The sequence below is a fragment of the Ixodes scapularis genome, unplaced genomic scaffold, assembly GCF_016920785.2.
Source record: "Ixodes scapularis isolate PalLabHiFi unplaced genomic scaffold, ASM1692078v2 PGA_scaffold9__187_contigs__length_104089568, whole genome shotgun sequence".
Lineage (NCBI taxonomy): Eukaryota > Metazoa > Arthropoda > Arachnida > Ixodida > Ixodidae > Ixodes > Ixodes scapularis.
In genome coordinates, this window is record NW_024609884.1 from 69925859 (window position 1) to 69933351 (window position 7493).

The 7493-nt window shown below is 50.7% G+C and overlaps 1 pseudogene; it reads right to left on the bottom strand.

Moving 5' to 3' along the window:
- Positions 1-2148: 2148 nt before the first annotated feature.
- On the bottom strand, positions 2149-3260 carry LOC8026850 (annotated as a pseudogene).
- Between the last annotated feature and the right edge of the window lie 4233 nt (positions 3261-7493).

Sequence of the window (7493 nt, forward strand, 5' to 3'; positions counted from 1 at the left end):
GGGTGTTGCTTTACTCACAAAAAGGTTACAATGATAAGTTTGACAATAACGCGACTGTCATAATTACTTTATTAAAAAAGCACAACAGTAAAGCTTCGGAAGCTTTACTGTTGTAGGGAGTTGGCCGTGATCAACTAGAGCTTGTCCGGAGCCACTGCCTTGCGTCGAAGAACCGGACGCCCTGTCGTTCCGCAATTCTTGACCTTTCAGCTTGCGGTTGACTCGTGTCATAGTTACGCTGATCCGTTCCGCGTACCCGTCCGCGCCAGTTATCTCCTCTTCTGGCATCATATTCGACAGATGGCTCGATTTCTTTGCCCAGCTCTTTCAGGGAAGCCTCCTTAAGTAGAATAATATCAAATCTTTCTTCCAGCTCACCGATGTCGATTGGATCCGTGGCCAGCAGGACGCCGATCTCGTTGATGATCTTTCTTGTGGCGGCTCGCAGGGTTGTCCTCATTCGCTTCAGGCGGTCGACGCCCTCCTGGCTCGTAGTAGGCATGATCTGTCCGTTAATTCCCGGGTTTCGGCACCAAAAACTGTAATAATTACTAGCTTTCTTTGTTGTTTTGCTAGCAGATCATGTCTAACTATCTTTAGCTTGTCGGAAGTCAGGAAAGCGCACCAACACACATCTTTTCGGCTTCGACTCACAGAGAAGACTCCTTTATTTTGCCAAACTTCAACAAGAATACTGGCGAAAAGGGAAAGGGAGACCCCCGAAAAGGCGAGCGCCCCAAGCTGCTCAAGGGCGCCAGCAAAGTGCTGGGGACGAGGCGGAGACTTCTTGAGCACAAAGGAGCCCGCCACGGGGTCTCCGGCGACCACCAAGACGGGAGGAAACGAAGCACCACGTCGGGGGAAGGGGCGTCACGCAAACTAATCAAAAATACGCTCGCGGACGGGGGGAAAAGTCAACAAAAATACAACTCTGGTGTCACATCAAACTGCGTGGTGTGCACCCCAGGCTGCCTGGTGGGTACATAAGCCCGTGTGGCGTGACACCAGACTCTCTTGGTGTGCCCACCAGGCTGCTGTGCAGATACACCAGCATTTCTGGTGGGCACAACAGGCTGGGGTGCTCGATACACCGGCATTACTGGTGGGAAAACCAGGCTGGTTTCTTGATACACCAGCATTGCTGGTAGGCACATTAGATCTCCTGGTATCACACCAGGATTCTCTGATGTCACACCAAGATTGCCTGGGCCCGTTTGCTCGCAGCCGGTTAACTTTAACCGCGGTTAAAAGTTAACCGCCCTTCCCTACTAGGTACCTACAAGTACAGCCAAGTTTGACGAGGGCTGGAGGAGCGATAGCTCTGTGTTTTATTATGGGGTGGTATAGCTGGTGTCACCTACTGGCTGTCGTGAATAAAAGTGGCTTCCGTGGAAAGGTTCCAGAAATGGGGGGACCCGAAAATGCGCTCTACCGGGTTTTTGTGACGCAGCGCGGCATACTGTAATATTCTAAGGTGAAAAGGGGACCAAAACTACATGGTAAGAAAAGGTGGTTACCGTCAGGTGACTGAAGCAGACGCCCGGAGGCGTAGAGACGCAGGCCAGCCGAGTCAAGGGTCAGCGAGCTTCTGTTCTTTTTCCGCACCGCGCAAGGCGCGTGCCGTTCGCTCGTGTTTATTGCGCGGTCGGCGTGAGACCGGTAGTGCCATCTTTTTTAATTCAAAGAATACAACATTCTCCCTCCCTTAACATAAAAAGAAAACCCGGGAGGGGAGAATTGCGTTAGGACACTTAGATATTCAAAAAGAATGCACTAAAAAAAAATCGAACAAGTATCATTATCGCATTTCACGGAAACGTCCAGAAGTACTGTGCAAAAAAAATATAGTGATACCTGACACTGCACAAAGTCTTAACACTGGCAGAAAGTCTTAATACCTGCAGTACACAAAAGTCACACGCCACAGAAAAGAAAAATTGCTCACACGATTGTCTTTAAGAGCACAGCTTTCTCAAAATATTTCAGGTAAATGTAGTAACTCCGACTTCCCCCTTCCATAAAAAATAAATTTGTACTTGTAGGTAAATGACTATTTTATGGTATTTCAATATGATGATACATGTTACAACAAATCAAATGTCCAGGGCACGGGTAGATGCATGGACCAAAGGATGTGTATGTATACGCCTATGGGTGGGAACATGCATTGATCCCACTGAAAAGGCCGGGGGTCCCGGCCTTTTCAAGGTCTTCCAGGTTGCCACCGGTCAGCTTGAGCACTTGGATGGTGCATTTGATGTTATCTTTGCTCATGGCCTGCAGAAGAGTGTGCATCATGTCCGGAATGCAGGCTGCCACGTGCTTCACCTTGTACGAACTGTCCCCTCTGGAGAACACCATCTGTGAGAAGAGCTCAGCGATGAACAGCAGGAGTCCCCGCAAGTAAGGGCCGCCGAAATCTCCAGCTTCGAGGTCGCTGCGTCTGAGGCACTCCACGTGACACCGGTCCAGCAGCAGGTTCGTGAAGGTGTCATCTTCGAGGTTCTTGATGTGCAGATTGTTCCCCAGGTGGTTGCAGAGCCGTGCCCCGCTATTAGCGGCGAGATGTTTCGGTGGCGCCCTCGTTCAGTTACCTTTCGTGACGTCATTACCTTGTGAACAACAAGTTCGATGCTGTTTGTAATGGGCATGGTGGAAGCCGGAAATCAAAGCGCTCTCAAAGCAACACTGCCAACACCGTCAAAATTGAAGTTCTTACATTCCTCTTATTTCCGTCGTTCAGACATCCTTTGCCGACGTCGTAGTCAGCATTCAGCCAATTGTGGTGGGCCGACCACAGCGACGCTTTCGATCGCTCACGTCGCCAATACCTGAAGTTTGGCTCGTTCACGCCTTTGTCGAAGATGGCGTCGACGACTGCAGTGAGGCCTTTCACGTCGGACACACACTCCAGAGCGTTTGTGAGGTAGACAATCTTGGCGTCAAACTCGGGCAGGACTCAGGGTCACGTCGTTGATGAACCCCAGCAGCTCCACCGTTGGGTAAGAGTAGGGCTCATTGACAGCATAATGGTTGTCTTCCTTCAGTTGGATCTTGAAGTGTTTCGGCACAAATACAGGTGCGAGTGGAGACAGTGTGCTTTTCTTCTCCACGGAACGTACTGCGCCGCTCTCATCTGTCATCCTGTTTTCACGGCTGGTGCCGCCGTCGGCTTCGCCTGGTTGTCGCGCTGGTGTTGTCTCAACGGATGGTAACCCTCGGGCTTTGCCCTGCGGTGATTCTTTTCCGTTGGAATCCATCGCCGCTGGTGGAAGCGCTTCAAAAAGGAAGACGAACTTGTATGTTTTTTTTTTTCTACGCTCTAATTCGAAGACTAGCGAGTTTGCAGCACTGACTACGACCATTTACTGTAGTTTAGGCTCGAAACTTGCGTAGTTGAGAAGAACGTCGGTGATACCAATGAGCCCGTCCTCGTCGTCATTGTAATCTTCTAAGTTGAACAGGGGACCAAAACTACATGGTAAGAAAAGGTGTTTACCGTCCGGTGACCGAAGCAGACGCCCGGAGGCGTCGAGACGCAGACCAGCCGAGTCAAGGGTCAGCGAGCTTCTGTTCTTTTTCCGCCCCGCGCAAGGCGCGTGCCGTTCGCTCGTGTTCATTGCGCGGTCGGCGTGAGACCGGTGGCGCCATCTTTTTTAATTCAAAGAATGCAACACCTGCATTTGAGCTTAAGAAACAATGTTTATTGCTCGTGGTACAGATAATCGGTAAGGTAAAACTAAATTAACCCTTGTTTGGAAAATTTCTAAATATTTGGCTGTCTGAAGTGAAGACAAGCCTCGTTGAAATTTCCTTCCAAGTTCGAAAGAGGACGACGAAGTTGAGTCCTAGAAACGATGAGAAAGAAGTGAGCAGTGAAAGGCGGGCGGTACACCGGCAGCATGGTTGGCCAGCATGTAAGAACTGTATATAGCACCGCTATAAATTGAAAAACCTGTAATTCGGCTCCACTGAAAATTGACCTATTAGTAAATTGCCCGAACATCGAGGAGAACGCTGGAAGTGTAATTCTACGATCCGCGCGCGCTGGCCTTCTACTTATAAAATATTTGAAGGAAATAATCATAATAAATCTTCGACGAACGCGCGTGCACGGCAAACATTTTTTTAGGCTTTTTGCTTTAGAACAGTTATTACTGCAGACACCAGCATGTGCGGCGCGTGTAACTGTAGCATGCACTTGGGTGCTTCGGAAATTTAGCAAAAGGTCTAGGGGACGCTGTTTACTTTTGTGCGCTATCAATACCCGGCCGATTGAGTCAAGGCAATCCCCTTTCCAAAGACGTTGCCATGCCGACAACTATCGCGTTCATTTAGGCTTAGGAATGGCCATCGAAAGGCTATCTAAAAAATGCGGCGAGGTCATTGCTCAGCGTTTTAAGTGAGGTAAGGCAAAGCGAAAGCCTCCTGCATCATTCATTGCTGACTAATGCGCCCGATATTGCAGCTACTACGCCGTATTAGTTCCAAAGCGAGCGACGCTCACTCACTGGGGCACCGCCATGTTTCCCCGCCGTCCTTACTCTGCCGGTCACGTGACCTAAAATTCCCCATCGTAGGGGAATGCGGTTAACTTCTAACCGCGGTTAGAGAAAACCAGCTTCGAGCAAACGGGCCCTGGTGTATTTTTCATTAGGGCGGGATGTCATTTTGGAGACTTTTCGCAGATCCCATACGCTGTAGATTTCGAGTCCTGCGGTCGCCAGCACAATATGTGCTCAACCTGACGACAAAAGCTCCCGCATGTAGGACAAAGCTCTTCCATACTTAAACAAAAGGGCAACTCCGGCCAAAACTCAAAACGAAATAAATTACTGGTATCGCTGTAGTGACACAAAATACGACCCCAGCCAAAATATTACGTTCGTGGGACACCGCATTCTCAACTAATGTCGATAATAAAAATGCGACCCGCCGCGAGCCGCTGCTCCTTAGCGGGCGGCCAGGGAGGTTGCCGATCGCTAAAGCAACATTGGGCCGTGACGTCAGTATCGTTCTCTTTTTTTTTCCTCCGGTCCGGGCGTTGCGCGGAGTGCGCTTCTTTGAGCCGCTACCACCGCTACTTCGGCTTGTGATTGGCGTGTTTAGCCGTTGCTTTTATCTATAGCCCGTGTAGCTTCGGTATAGCCTTTTCTTTATTTGCTTGTGAGGACTCCGAGACTGGTTTTAGCGAGGAACTCGGTGCGCCCAAGACTGCCCAGCTGGTCCTCAAAAGATGCCAAGTGCAACTTGTAGCGCTGTGGGCTGCTCAAACAACCCGCTGCGCAACACGGAGGTGCTCTTTCACAAGTTTCTAACGGACCGGAAATTGGAAAAGGTGTGGGTGAACGTTGTTCGACGAGTGGACTTTGGACTTCGTCCTTTACGCGCCCGAGGAAAAAAGAACGAAAAAACAGACGTGTACAGCTCAGCACACGTGTGTTCGGGCGCCGCGACCCACGCCGGAGAGCGTCAAAGCTTCGTCTGCGCGACTGACCCTCAACGCGAAAGCGAGTGGGCCCCCAGTACTGTACGTTACTGGCAGCGCGGCGTAGAGCAACGGCGCCCCATCCACGGAGCCCCGATGACAATTTAGGCCTAGCGACGAGTACGGAAGGCCGCACACACGGCGGCAGCCACCGAGTACGGCACCGAACGAGTTCACTCGTTTTCCAGTCGCTAGCTTCTGGGTATACAAGCGACAAGTACGGCATAGCGCACGCACGGCGGCGGCCGCCGAGTACGGCACCGTACGAGTTCACGGGTTTTCCAGTCGCTAGCTTTTGGGTATACGCACTAACTCTTGCTACATATGCTGGATAACTACCACGTATACAGAAATTTAAAAAAATCAGCTTACCTCCTATCCTTAGACGGCTAGCGCAACAGAGGTAGGTGCCGCTCGGCCTGCGTACTCGTTGAACGAGAACGATCCTGACGTCACGTTCACATAGCGGCTGATTTCCAGTGTTGCCGGGGCCTCGAGCGGTTAGTTTCGGTTTTGTTGGGCGTGCCCCAAACAAAGCTTTGAGGCGTCGATATCTTTAAAACTACGCACAATAACGAGAACAAAACTACACCTTGCAATTCAGGGACGCTGACAACACTAAAAACAGTCATAATCCCAAAATCTAAAGTATGGACCGGAGTTGCCCTTTAAACAATCGGAAATAATAAACACAAATTCGGGACGAAAACAGACGCCCATACAACTCTTTCAACTTTCAACAACATTTATTTCGTCTCCGTTCAAACGACAGCCTTCGAGCAGGTTCTGGGGAGGGAGCAGAGAAGGAAAAGGGGGGGGGGGGGGGTTGAAAGAGGAGGACGGGGAGGGGGAAAAACGTGTTATTCGCGGCCTTTCCTCAAGGCCTCTGGTCCCTTCCGCCCAGTTCGGGACGGAGGAATTTCATCTCCCTGTCGGAAAGGGCTAGAGAAGCCGAAGCAACGTTAGTGACCGAGCTCTTAATGGCGTGCGATTCGGCGACTTCCCTGCCAAATCTCTGCCGGTGTTCTCCCAATACGCGCGTACCTTCGTATCTGGGCGAACAACCGCCGCACGTCATACGGTGTACGACTACTGGATGCATGGAGTCGTCAGGGGGTTCGCTCGCCTCCCGCGAGTGTTCCCTCGGGCGGTCATTTAGGCACCTGCCTGTCTGCCCTATATACCCCCCCCCCCCCCCCCCCCCCACACACACACACACGAAAAAGGGATGGTACAAACCACCTCCTTCCTACACTTAACAAACTGCTGTCCGTGCTTTTTGTTGCATTGGGTCGCGGAGGGTGGGGTATTCACCTTTCTGCACATTTGTTGAAGCTTTTGCTTGCAGCTAAACACTACCCCTACCTCGAAGCGAGAGGCGAGTAACTGCAAAACGTTTTTTTGCGAGGAACAGGGGCGGCTGGCGGTGCCCGGGAGGCGGCGATCAGTCTCTTTCGTGTATTTGCCACAAAGTCTTCAGGGTACCCCGCTCCTGTTCCTCGCAAAAAACGTTTTGCAGTTATCCCCTACTCGCACAACACCGCACATCGCCTTACGGGACTCGCCTCTCGCTTCGAGGTATATGGGTAGATCGAAACGGGCATCCATCCCCGCCCTTTTCGATCTGGATGCGTTTCGTACCGGCACGCGTTCGTGTAATCACTACTGCGTGATGCATGTTAAGAAACCCAGGTTAGCGGTTGTACTGCCCTGGCTAAATTTCTCATCGACAGCTAAGAGACCGATTAGCCGTCGTGGCGCATCTCCATCAAGGCTGTATAAACATACAGAGCAAAACCAATAAAAGAGTTGTATGCGTCTGTTTTCGTCCCGAATTTGAGTTTATTCTTTCCGATTGTTTAAGTATATTTACCAACACACTCGGTTTTAATGTTACTCTCCCATACGTTCTACAAACAGTCTGTTCTTTCTCGAAAGTAGAAGAGAGCTGCTCGCTCAACGGTGTGTCGAGCGATTGATACCGGAAATGGGTTCGCATTTTACT